Source organism: Podarcis erhardii (genome assembly GCF_964252035.2).
Source record: "Podarcis erhardii genome assembly, chromosome: W".
In the NCBI taxonomy this organism is placed as follows: domain Eukaryota; kingdom Metazoa; phylum Chordata; class Lepidosauria; order Squamata; family Lacertidae; genus Podarcis; species Podarcis erhardii.
The window spans coordinates 11,016,130-11,029,645 of NC_138506.1; positions in this window are offsets into that span (position 1 = coordinate 11,016,130).

Genomic DNA, 13,516 nt, shown 5'->3' on the forward strand with positions numbered 1-13,516 from the left:
CTATGATTCTAAGTGATGAGCAAATTCCATCCCCTCCTTTCTGAAACACTGTCAGCAGATTCTTGCAATGGGAGGGGTGAAATATCCACATTGACTCCATCCGGATGTTTCGGACTACAACTCCACCTGTTTGTGGAAAGCTGTTGTAAGCTTCTGTTTATTGCACTCCACTTCTTCACAGGCATTTCCACCCTGACAGGGGCGGCCCATCCCATTTCGCCACCTGCGGTGAAACGGGAATATGCCGCTCCCTGCCCCCTACTGCTGCCCCCACCCCTTCCCATGCCACTGGAATGCCGTCTCTCCCACTTGCTCAGCTCAGGGAGAACCTGCGGTGAAACGGGAATATGCCGCTCCCTGCCCCCTACTGCTGCCCCCACCCCTTCCCATGCCACTGAAAGGCCGTCTCTCCCACTTGCTCAGCTCAGGGAGAACCAGGGTGCTCCTCCAGGTGTTGCTGTTCATCTTCTCTGCCCTGTGGTGGTGGGGGGGGGGGTGACAAGTGGCAATGCTGCGCACCAGAACACCTTGGTCTCACCCGCGAGAGGGGGGCATTCTGGCAGTGGCAGAAGTGGTGGGGCAGGCAGGACTACACCTCTTGCTCTTCTGCTATCCGAGGCAGGCGCTTTACCTTACCTCATCGGCGGGTAGGTTCTTCATCCTGAGCTCCAAGGTACTAGAAGGCCTTGTTATTTTTGCACACTGATACTGCTACTCTTTTGGAGATGGTCTCAAAAATAAAACACACATGATGATACAATGTAATCATGAACATTATCTTCAGAAATCAAGATTTAGCATTTTTCAACTAGCAACTGTTGACATGCATCTCGAGATCATTGTCTCCTTGGGAATTTGTCATGCATCTGTTATGATATACTTAGCAGGAACATCTAAAATGGCAATATGCAGTCTGATTCTGTGTATCATTTCATTGGAATTGAGTTCTACTGAACATTACTCTTTACATGGGTATGGGGGGGGGGAGACACCTCAGGCATGGAGTGGGGAAATGTGGCCCTCTGGGCCTCTCTCTCTGCTCCTCAGGCCTCTCAGACCATACACCCTATTCAAAGCACAGCTCTCCCCAGCCTCATTGAGTTATTTGGCCTGGCTGAATGTGACCTTAAGAACATAAGAACAGCCTGCTAGCCCCAAATCTGTAACATTGTGTATTTTTGTGTTTGTATATTGTAAACTGCCCTGTGATACTTGGATGGCAGGCGGTCTAGAAATTTAATAATAAATAAATCCCACCTCTGCTTGAGCAAATTTGCTTAGCGTTGAGAATTCTAACAGGAAGACTACATGAGCTTTCTCACAGCCCAATCCATGTGGATAACATCAGAAGTCATTTATTTATTATTTGTTAGATTTAGATTCCACACTTCATCAGAGGATCTCAGGGCTGTTTACAATATAGAAATGCAAGATCATGATGATGTGGACAACACTGTGGCATGGATGCACGCAAGATGTTGCACTGAGGCTGCATCTCTAGACTGCACTAATGCAACACGGCTAGTGCTCACTGTCAGTGGGTAACCAAGGTGTTGTAGGAAAATGGAGGGGGGGTTGGCTTTTGCTGCCCAACTCCCCAAGGGACATGCATCACAGGAGGCAGTCTAGTTACAGATAGGTAGCCGTGTTGGTCTGCCATGGTCAAAACAAAATAAAAAAATTCCTTCCAGTAGCACCTTAAAGACCAACTGAGTTAGTTCTAGGTATGAGCTTTCGTGTGCATGCACACTTCTTCAGATACCCAGGAGGCAGGAGACAGTCTGCAACAGAAATTTGAGTGTGGCTTCTCTCCTGGCTGCCAGGATACCTGATAATGTTTTGCTGATTGCATTACCTGGGCAGCCTGGCCATTCTTTTGTGATTGTAAATACTTTTGTGATTGTAAATACCAGCTCCTGTCAACCTAGCAGTTCAAAAGTACGTCAAAGTGAAGGTAAATGGTGTTTCCGTGAGCTGCTCTGGTTTTGCCAGAAGTGGCTTAGTCATGCTGGCCACATGACCCGGAAAAACTGTCTGCGGACAAACATCGGCTCCCTTGGCCAGTAAAGCGGGATGAGCGCCGCAACCCCAGAGTTGTTCACGGCTGGACTAAACTGTCAGGGGTCCTTTACCTTTTAACCACTAAACTAAGCTAAAGGAGCCAATGGCTTGACTCAATATAAGGATTTTTTTTTCTACATTCCTCTGTTCCTAGTTTTTTTCTTTCTCTGTTTCTCTCTTTCTTAACTTTTGGAAGGGGACAGTCTTCTGGACATGGAGATGCGTTATGAATTTATTTATTTATATACAATAATGTATATTAAATGTTCAAATTTTACATTTCAAATTAAACATCTTTTATTATACCATGCATTCATTGACTTCCCACACCTTCCAAGGTTCAGTTAACTTATCCACCATTCCTGCACATCTAAATATATCCTTCTAATTTAATTTTCCTATCTTACATCAGTTCAAAATATTTATACTGTTGAATTACTTTAATACTGCTAGTGTTTTTAACCGTGCACAATTATTTTCAATATACTCAACAAAATTTTTATACTCCTCTTTAAATACCTGTTCTTCTTGTTCTCTTGTTCTACTTGTTAGATCTGCTAATTCTGCATATTCTATTATCTTAAGCTGCAAATCTTCCTTACTAGGGACCTCTCTCACTTTCCAATTTTGGGCTAACAAATTCCGAGCCGCTGTTGTAGCATACATGAATACATGTTCCTGGGAACAGCTGTCTGACCAATTCCTAACAGAAATGCCTCTGTGCTTTTTTTTGTGGGGGGGGAGTTGTTTTAAACATTTTTTTCATCTCATTATATATCATTTTCCAATATACTTTAACTTTTTTGCATGTCCACCACACGTGGGAAAAAGTTCCTTCTACTACGTTGCATTTCCAACATAAGTCCGATTCCACATAATACACCTTAGCCAATCTACTCAGAGTTAAATACCATCTATGGATAATTTTCATATAATTCTTTTTCAGTGTGTGGCATGCAGTAAATTTCAGATCATTCTTCCAAAGTTTCTCCCAGAGGTTTAAGTCTATATTATATCCTATATCCACTGCCCAGTGGGTTTTCGACACTTTAACCAGCTCATCTTTTGTTTCCCATTCCAATAATAGTTTATACATTTTGGACAATAATTTTTCCATGTTTGTCAATAGCTCTTTTTCAAATTGAGGAGCTTTGGTCCAAAAAGCAATTTTTCTTATCTAATTTAAACATACCATGTAACTGGTGATACTGTAGCCAGTCAGTAACTTGGCTCCTTACTTCCTTTTTAAAAAAAAAATATAATTTTTATTAACAGGCCAATCATATCACATCAATTCCAAATCACATTAGTTCCAAATTATACAGCCAATTTTTAAAAAATTTTGTTGGGGGTACCCATACTTCAAGCTCCGAAAGGGGTCCAAACATCACTCTTGCTGCTGCTTTAATTAAACAGTTCTATCCAGTTCTGTCCAGATAGTCTCTTTGTTATTTTCTCATCTTCTTGTTATTATTATCATATATTCCTTTCTTTTTGATCTCTGATAATCTTCACAAGCGGGTTGAAAACAAACATTCCTGTCCTGTGTGGATTTTACACTCTCCAAGAATCATATTTCATAAAGGACAGACACCATTTCCACACCTCCGTAGAAAATTCCCACAGTCTGTCCGTTGATTTCCACAGGCTTGCCAATCTATATCTCAAAGGGCTCTGCCAGGTCAAGATCACATTCCGATCACCATACATTCACATTCCGCTGACCCTGGTCCTCCTCCCCCTCGTCCATCTGTGCGCAAGCCTGTCTTATTTGTAACTGCGTCATAAAGCTTTCTTTCCATTCCTCCATGTTTCCACCAGTCCTGTCTTTAATCAGTAATTGCTTTCCACACAGTTCTTATTCTCCTGTTTGTGATTAATAATTTGCAATGATTCTTCTCTCTGGAGGGGAGGGTTAATTTTTCCATGTTTGTCAATAGCTCTTTTTCAAATTGAGGAGCTTTGGTCCAAAAAGCAATTTTTCTTATCTAATTTAAACATATCATGTAATTGGTGATACTGTAGCCAGTCAGTAACTTGGCTCCTTACTTCTTCCAGTGGTTTCAATCTGGGTTGGCTAAGGGGTCCAGAATACTCCCTTCACCTTCCTCCTGGTTTTCTTCCCCCCACCAACGTGTGCATGCCTCAGCATTCTCTGCCACCGAGCATACTCACATCTCTTTGTGCTGTTTCGGGGTTTCTCTACCCCCCAACCCCCAGATAATTTTTTTATACTTCTGCAAAATTTGAGGGTCCCCCCCCAAGCCTGTTCTTGTGCATGGTGGTTACCTTTCGGCTGCAAATGGACTCACACTTGGGATAACTGAGTTCACTAAATTAGCATATCATGATTATAAAGATATCAGATTATACTGTACTATATATGGAAAATCCCACACCCATCCCACGCAGTCATTCCTCCCTGCTGTTCGCAGGAATGATCACCACCACCATCATCATATACATTTATTACCCGCCCTTCACCACCTTGTCCCAGGGCGGGTTACAACAACTTTTTAAAATATCAAAAGTTAGATATCAAAATTGAAAAGAAAAAAAAAACCCGTTGTTTTTGTTTCAAACATTACAGATTGTGGACAAAACGGAGTGCTTCCGGAAGTGGCAGAAAGATATATCCAGATTTGTCTGGCAGGGCAAAAAGCCCAGAATTAAGTTTAAGATATTAACAGATGCGAAAGAAAGAGGGGGCTTTGCCCTGCCAGACTTAAAGTTGTACTATGAAGCCGCAGCTTTTTGCTGGCTAAAAGACTGGCTACTTCTCGAAGACACTGATGTGTTGGACTTGGAAGGTTTTAACAATGCTTTTGGTTGGCATGCATACTTATGGTATGATAAAGTTAAGATCAATAAGGCCTTTAAGAACCATATTGTCAGGAAAGCAGTGTTTAATGTCTGGACAAAATACAAAGACTTACTGGAAAATAAAACTCCAAGGTGGCTCTCACCTCTGGAGGCTAAGGCCCTAAAAAGACCCAATATGGAGGCTAAATGGCCAAAATATTGGGAAATATTAGAAAAAGATGGAGACAATTGGAAATTGCAGAGTTTAGAGAAAATGAAGGATAAGGTGCGAGACTGGTTACATTATGCTCAGATTAAAGAAGTTTTTAAAAATGATAAAAAGTTAGGGTTCCAGGTGGAGAAATCGAAGTTAGAAACTGAATTGTTAGAACCAAAGACTAAGGTATTATCTAGAATGTATAACTTGCTGTTAAAATGGAATACACAAGACGAAATGGTTAAATCGGCTATGATAAAATGGGCACAGGACATTGGGCATAACATTATGTTTGAGGACTGGGAAAGGTTGTGGACCACTGGGCTGAACTTCACCGCATGTAATGCTCTGAAGGAAAATGTAATGAAAATGATATATAGATGGTACATGACCCCAGTTAAACTTGCCAAAATATACCATTCGTCTGATAATAAATGTTGGAAATGTAAAGAAAACGAAGGAACATTCTTTCACCTCTGGTGGACATGCCCTAAGGTGAAGGTCTTCTGGGAAATGATATATAATGAGCTGAAAAAGGTATTTAAGTATACCTTCACTAAGAAACCAGAGGCCTTCCTTCTGGGTATTGTCGGCCAGAAGGTGTTAAAGAAGGACCGAACATTTTTTATGTATGCAACAACGGCAGCAAGGATACTCATCGCAAAAAACTGGAAAACTCAAGATCTACCCACACTGGAAGAGTGGCAGATGCAACTGATGGACTATATGCAACTGGCCGAGATGACTGGCAGAATCCGTGACCTGGGAGAAGAGAAGATGGAGGAAGACTGGGAGAAATTCAAGAAGTATCTACAAAAACATTGTAATTTGGTTGAATGCTAAGAAGGATGCTAGATTATAAAAAACTGGCCACCACTAAATTAGATTTGAAATTTGATGATAAGTGAGACTAAAGAAAATATAAAATTTTTTGGAAAGAAGTGCTAGATTATATTTGAATGAGTGGACATGAGATTGTAAACAAGTTGATAATTTGTTTGGAAAAAACTTTTAACGATGTAAATGGGAGCGGGAGACGTGAGGGAGCCCAAAGAAGTGATGAAATTATGTCTGTGATAGAAGTAAGACTGTTTATTATTTGTGCATTTATATTTAAAAACTTTAATAAATATTTATAAAAAAAAAAAAAAAAAAAGAAAAAAAAACCCGTTAAAACAGATTAGCAGGGTACGTTAAATCTGCCTCTCCTTTCAGAGAAACGCTTTGTCCTCAAGGTGGCGCTCTGTGACACACTGTTGTTGATAAGCAGCATTCCCGTGCACAGCGGAAGGATGAGGAGTACGTGCTACATACTGTATATTGCTTTATTTACACTTCAAAGCTGGTATGTTACAAAAAAAAACATCTTGCCTCTGCCGGAGCAGAGAAAACATCTTCTCTCCTCTAAAGCACGGAGAGAAATACACACACTGAACTGCAAAGAACAGTGAAAAAACAGGAAACCAGTGTACGTCACATCCAGTCTCCCTTTCCCGTGGGAAAACCCAACAGTACAGACTGTGGAATGTAAATATTGTCTTGTGACAAGCATTTCGCTGCACAGTGAAGAGAGCAGAAACCAACATCCTCCCCCTTTCTGTGAACATCGCTGGGCAGCGTGTTCGTACAATATCAGTACAAACCCAACTTCTGCACATAGGTACAGTGTTGATCCCTTGATACAATCTTGGACAATACATCAGCAGGAATTTCATTACCTGGCATATAGGACACCGTTACGAGTCCCTTTTGAATACGTTCCCTAGCATGTTGCAACTTCAATTGCAAGTGCTTCGTGCTTTGCTTACAACCTTCAGAATTCAGCAAAGCCAAACATGCTTTGTTGTCCTGGTAAACCTGGATTGGACATTTGACAGGAATTTTCATGTCTTTGCACAATTGTAACAACCATTCACAATCTTTAAGTGAATAAGACAGTGCGTTCAGTTCAGCTTCACAAGTACTTAAGCTAACTGTTGTTTGCTTCTTGCATGACCAATCAAATAGACCCTGATTGTACATATAGCAAACTCCAGACGTACTTTTCCTGTCTGTAGTGTCACTTCCAAAACTTGCATCTGCAAATATCTCAAGACCACCAGACTTCTGATTGTTAAATCTCAGTCTGTAATGCATAGTGCCTTTCAAATACCGCGCTATGCGTTTCAGAGCTTTCCAATCCTTAACAGTAGGATTGTTGACTTGTCTGCTTAGCAAATTACAGCTAACAGCAATGTCTGGTCTTGAACATCTGGCAATGAAATTTAGCTTGCCTAGCACACTTCTGTACAGTGTAGTGTCAGAAAATGCTTCTTCAGTGTCATCTACCTGATAACCTGTTGTCATCGGTGTGTCTACAGGGTTAGCATCCATCAGGTTCAGTTTGCTTAACACATCAGCAATTTTCCGTGACTGGTGTACTAGAATGTTACCATCTTGATCTCTCTCTATTTCCAGAGAAAGGTAGTTGTTTACCTCACCAAGATCTTTCATGTCAAAGTGCTCTTTCAGTTGAGCTAGGGCGTTATTGTACATTGTGACATCTTTCCAAAAGAATAAAAGATCATCAACATAAAACAAACAATACAGTTTCTTTTGCCCCTCCTCTTTGACAAATACACATGGATCAGCTTTCCCTTGCTTAAAACCTAGAGAAAACAATACTTCAGTGAGTTTTGTGTGCCAACACCGTGCACTTTGTTTGAGACCATAAAGGGACTTCTTCAGAGCACAAACAAATCCCTGTTTTACCTGTACGCCATCAGGTGGAAGCATATAAAGTGATTCATCTAGAGATCCGTACAGAAAAGCTGTATTCACATCATGGTGACTAATGTGTAGATTCTCCTCTGCAGCTAGCTTGAGCATAAGCCTAATGCTCTCATACCTCACTGTGGGTGAGTAGGTCTCGTGATAGTCTTCACCTGGTACTTGTGCAAAACCTCTGGCTACCAATCTGGCTTTGTGTCTGACTATCTTGCCATTTTGATCAGTCTTCGCTTTGAAGACCCATTTGCTTCCAAGCAATTTCATTCCTGGAACTACTGGAACTAGGTCCCATGTTTTGTTCCTTTCCAAGGAATCAAGCTCAGCCTTCATTGCATTTAACCATGGCTCAGCTTCCTTTGAATCCAAATCCTGGATTTCTTGGAAACTTGAAGGTTCAAATACCTTCTTGGAGCTTTTAACAGCTGTTACTGCTATCTTAGCAAACTCATCAGCAAATCTCTTTGGAGGTCTGCCTTTTGTGGCTCTTTGTGACCTGCGAATTAGCCGTAGGTCTTCAACACTTTCCTCTTCCTTCTTAGGAGAAAAGTGGCCTATTGTGAACAATGGTTCCTCCAATTCTTGATCAGAGCTTTCAGAGGGTCGCATAGAGGCTTTCGCACTCTTGAAATCCTCTGAATCACCCGATTCAGTTTCAGACTCAGAATCAGAACCTTCATCAGTGGGTGTGGGTTGCTGTGGCTGCTTTTGACTATCCTCAGTCTCATCACTGTCATCAGGATAACATTGGAAAATTCCCACATTCTCCCCCCACTTGGCATTGTACTCAACACTTCTTGTGAGCTTAATTGCCTTTGAGTCAGTCATCATTATTCTGTAAGAACCTTTCTGATAACCTAGAAAGATACCATGCAATCCACGCTTGTCTAACTTGGAGTTTTGTGGTGAGTGAACCCACATGTCAGAACCAAAAATTTTCATGTGCTTGATGTATGGCTTCTTGCCAAACATCTTCTCATACGGGGTACAACCAATCGCTGAAGATAACCTGCGATTATAACTGTAAGTGAAACATGAGAGAGCTTCGGCCCAATAACTCTCTGGAAGATTAGCATCATGCAGCAAGGTTTTTAACCCTTGAAGCAATGTCTGATTCGCTCGTTCCGCAAGTCCATTCTGCCATGGCGAGCGAGGACTAGACAAATCGTGTTGAATTCCTTTCTCAGTCAGAAAAGCTTCAAACTGCTGAGAAGTGAATTCTCCCCCGCGATCACTGAAAAGAGTCTTTACCTTCTTACCATGCACATTTTCCAACCAAGCACAGAATTCCTTGAACCTAGGAAAAGCCTCTGATTTCTGCTTGAGATTGTACACATAAATATACCTGGAAAATGCATCAATGAGAACCATGAAGTACCTGTTTCCTCCCAAAGAGGGCGCTAGTGGTCCAACCAAATCAGCATGAACAATTTGGTATGGTTCTGTAGCTTGCCTACTAGACACCTTACCTTTCGCAGCCATTTTTACCTTGTTTGCTGCGCATGCCTTGCACTTCATGTGGTACCTGCAGGGTTTAATAGTCATACCTTCAACCAAGGCAGGCATTTTAGATACTGCCTCAAAATGCAAATGACCAAATTTTCGATGAAAATCGTGAATACATTCTGCATGCAAACTTTTGTTAGTACCTGCAATGCAACAAGTGTCATCCTGCACAACATCATCATAATACAAAACATATAAACGATCAACATATTCAGCATACAATACATAATCATTTTTCTTTGTGATGATGCACCTTTTGTTCTTAAAGGAAACGTCAATATTCCGCTCATTCAGCTGTCCAACGCTGAGCAGATTATGTTTGGCATCCGGCACATAAAGCACATTCTGTATCGATAAGTCCAAACTGTGAAGAACAACAGTTCCGTAGCCTTTACTGGGGATTGTGTGGTCATCCGCCTGGTGAATCGCACCTTCCTGTGGTGTAAAAGACACGAACAGTCGCTTATCGTTGCACATGTGGTGGGTCGCTGCTGAATCAACCACGAAGAAAGATCTAGACGTCTTCTGGACCTCTGCAACTTTTGGAGTGAAGCGTGAGACCATTGCCTTGGGCTGCGTTGTCCTGGACACTGGACCTTTGCCTTTGCCTCGGCCTTTTCCACGCGATGAGCTTTCGCTGCGCTGCTCTGTCTTGGCCCTGGGATATTTGCATTCCCTCTTCATATGGCCTAGACGTCCACACGAGTAGCATTTCACTGCCTTCAAAGCTTTGGCGCCATCTGGTGGTTCCACTGCACTATGGGATGACGTCTGTGAAGTCTCCCACTTGCCCATGCAGCTAGCACCCCGCCGGTCTGCTTGATTCTGAATCATGGCAGTATCACAGGCTACTGTGAGTTGAGCATTTGGCTGATCAGTGGTATCAAATTCCCCACTTGCCTCAGCCAGCCTTCTGCAGCTAGCCATCATGACTCTGGCATTAGCCTTCTGCGTCATCTCTGCTGCTTTAAATCATGCTGCTTTATACAAGCTGCGTCTGTGTACAGCTGCTTCATTCCAAAAGCAAGTTCAAAAGGAAAGTTCTAAAGTGCTTTCTCTATGCTGCCATAAATAGTGCTGCGTCACTATTTTCTGCAGCTGCTTTCCTCCAAGAGCACTTTTAAAAGTTACTTTCGATTTCCCCAGCATAGTAACTTTGCCCGGCAAACGGCTTTAAAAGTTCAAAGTCCAGCCATAAAGCCATTAATTAGAAGCTGGCAGGCTGCCCGGAGCAGTAGCACATACCTCATCAATCATCTTGACGCGCAGAGCAGATTCCGTTCCGATCTGTCCCCCTGCATTCCGATCCTTTGCCGGCACTCCGATTCGACTTCTGGAGCCCATTCTTAAGATGACTGCGTTTTTCTGGGCCCGGAACCAAATGTTGTTGATAAGCAGCATTCCCGTGCACAGCGGAAGGATGAGGAGTACATGCTACATACTGTATATTGCTTTATTTACACTTCAAAGCTGGTATGTTACAAAAAAAAACATCTTGCCTCTGCCGGAGCAGAGAAAACATCTTCTCTCCTCTAAAGCACGGAGAGAAATACACACACTGAACTGCAAAGAACAGTGAAAAAACAGGAAACCAGTGTACATCACATCCAGTCTCCCTTTCCCGTGGGAAAACCCAACAGTACAGACTGTGGAATGTAAATATTGTCTTGTGACAAGCATTTCGCTGCACAGTGAAGAGAGCAGAAACCAACACACACACACCCCGTCCCCACCTCCCGCTTCTGCCTTCTGAGGGCGAGTGCCTGGAGACCTAGAGGCGAGATGTGTAAATTAGGGGTTGAGCTGGTTTGCGGGCTCTGCTGAAGGTTTATATGCTGAAATATAGAGGGGCTTGGCTTAGGCATGAACAGGGGTAGAGGAGTGAAGGATAGGGGCAATGAGAGGGGCCCTCACCTTGAGGGGCTGAGTTGTGGGGTGTCTGGAAAAATGTGGGTTGAGTTGCATGACTTGGGGGAGCATAACTTGGGGTGGTGAGCTTCCTTTTAGGGGGGTTGTGTGCGAGTTAGAAGTAGAAGAGTGTGGTAGGTTGGTGATTGCATTTCACTTTTTCCTATGGCCCCAGGCATAACAGGAACATGGCCCCAAAAAGGTGGCTTATGAGAGAATATGGCCCTCACATTTGGGGTCTGTCTGCAGAATTAGGAAGGGTTTGGGGTATGAAGGGATGTTGGTAGAGAAGTGATGGGTTGGAGCCTATGGAGAATTGGGGGTTGAGGAGCCAGGAGTAGGAAGTGGGAGAAGGCACCAGAAGGGTTAGAGTTGTTTCATGGGTTTGGGGTATAAAGGGTGAGTAGAGGCTGAGTTGAAAGGGAAGTACATTTTTAATGGGTTGAGACTGTTGTTGATATGCAGTGTCCCGTGCACAGCGGAAGGATGAGGAGTACGTGCCACATACTCTATATTGCTTTATTTACATTTCAAAGCTGGTAGATTACAGAAAAACATCTTGCCTCTGCCGGAGCAGAGAAAAGCATCCTCTCTCCTCTAAAGCATGGAGAGAAACACACACTGAACTGCAAAGGACAGTGAAAAACAGGAAACCAGTGTACGTCACATCCAGTCTCCCTTTCCCGTGGGAAAACTCCCAACAGCAATTGACTGTGGAATGTAAACATTGTCTTGTGACAAGCATTTCGCTGCACAGTGAAGAGAGCAGAAACCAACAGAGACTGCCTTGGAGGTTTGTTTGGGTTGTGTAATATTGGGGATTAGAGAAGCGTGTGGGTGCTGGGAAGAGTTAGGCGGTTGGGGTAGAAAGGTATGTGGGAGTGGGGCAATGTGGTTAGTTCAGAGATTTGTGGTATGAGAACTCTGGATATGGGGGAGTGGGGTTGGAAGTTGGGGGCAGAGGTGTTGGAGGTGTTGGAATAACTGTACTGTGAGGGATTTGGATTGAGAGTTTAATGTTTGGGGTGTTGTTTGTATGTGACAGGTGGAATTTATGCAATGAATTATCCTGAATTTGCAGTGGAGAGTATATAGACAGTTTGCTTTGTAGGATGTTGAGAACAGGAGGCTTGGGATGGGACCATTGAAGATACAGGCTTCATGCGGATGCTGGTGGTGTTGGTAAGGTGATGGTCAATAGAAAGATTTGGGTCATAGGCATGGTTGGTGGGCGGTCGTTGACCTTGAATAAGTGTAGGATGGGTGCCAAGCTGTGGAGGATACTGCTTTAGGTGTCAGTGTCATCGGCCAAGGAACAGTCCATCTTTGGGTCAAAGGTGGGTAACATATATTGAGTGGAGGAAGATTGTTGCATTGGGTGCAAGGTGAAGTGACCTATGAATAGGTATGGGCACTGATGGGTAAAGAGCTTGGAGTCCTCAAGAGGGGTGGCATGACTGTTACCCAGTGCCACCTGGAGCAAAGTCACTACAAAATAGGGGCAATGTTCTTGTGGGCTAGGAAAGGTGTAAGTGATCCATTCTTTGCTTCTGTGTGTAGAAAAGACTCCAAATAAGGGTGACATCTGTCTCGTGGGAGCCGTAAGATCTCCTAAGGAGAGAAACCTTTTGCTTTGCACCTATTGATCCCCATTGCTCTCCAGTGCTTAAGATGTCTTTGAATGTAATGTTCTGTCAAACGCAGGCAAGTATGTAAGCTGTGATTATGGAGGTGGCTGTTGATGTGTGCTCGTCTTGGGTGGAGTGGGGTTGTCGTCCTGTCCTTGTTTGTCCCCGCAGCCCTCTGTCACTGCCTTCTCTCTCTCCCTGCCCCCCCCCCCCCCCGCTCCAGAATCACAGGCTTGGCAGAGAAGCCCCATCGCAGACGCAAAAGAAGGTAAGAGGATGGGCATCTTTCCTCCAGACCCTTCCCCAGTTTAGTGCTGACAGGTTCAGTAGCCTGTATTGATCTTGCTTTCCCTGTTACTGTAGCAGTGCCTTTGTGTGTGTGTGTTCAGAAACTTGCTAGAATATAATGGCGCCCGGCACGCTTCTCACTGTGCCGATAGACGTCTTGTGCCGATAGAAATCTTGAGCTCTCTTTCTCAGCTCTTAGCAGAGTAACACAGAATATCGCAGCAGCAGAAAAGGTGCCTTGTGTGTGTATAATAAAACAGAGACTGCACACCGGCTTTGTGCTAATCTCTAACAGTCTTTAATGAGAAGAAAAACATCGTAAATCAGCCCGGCGAGAGAG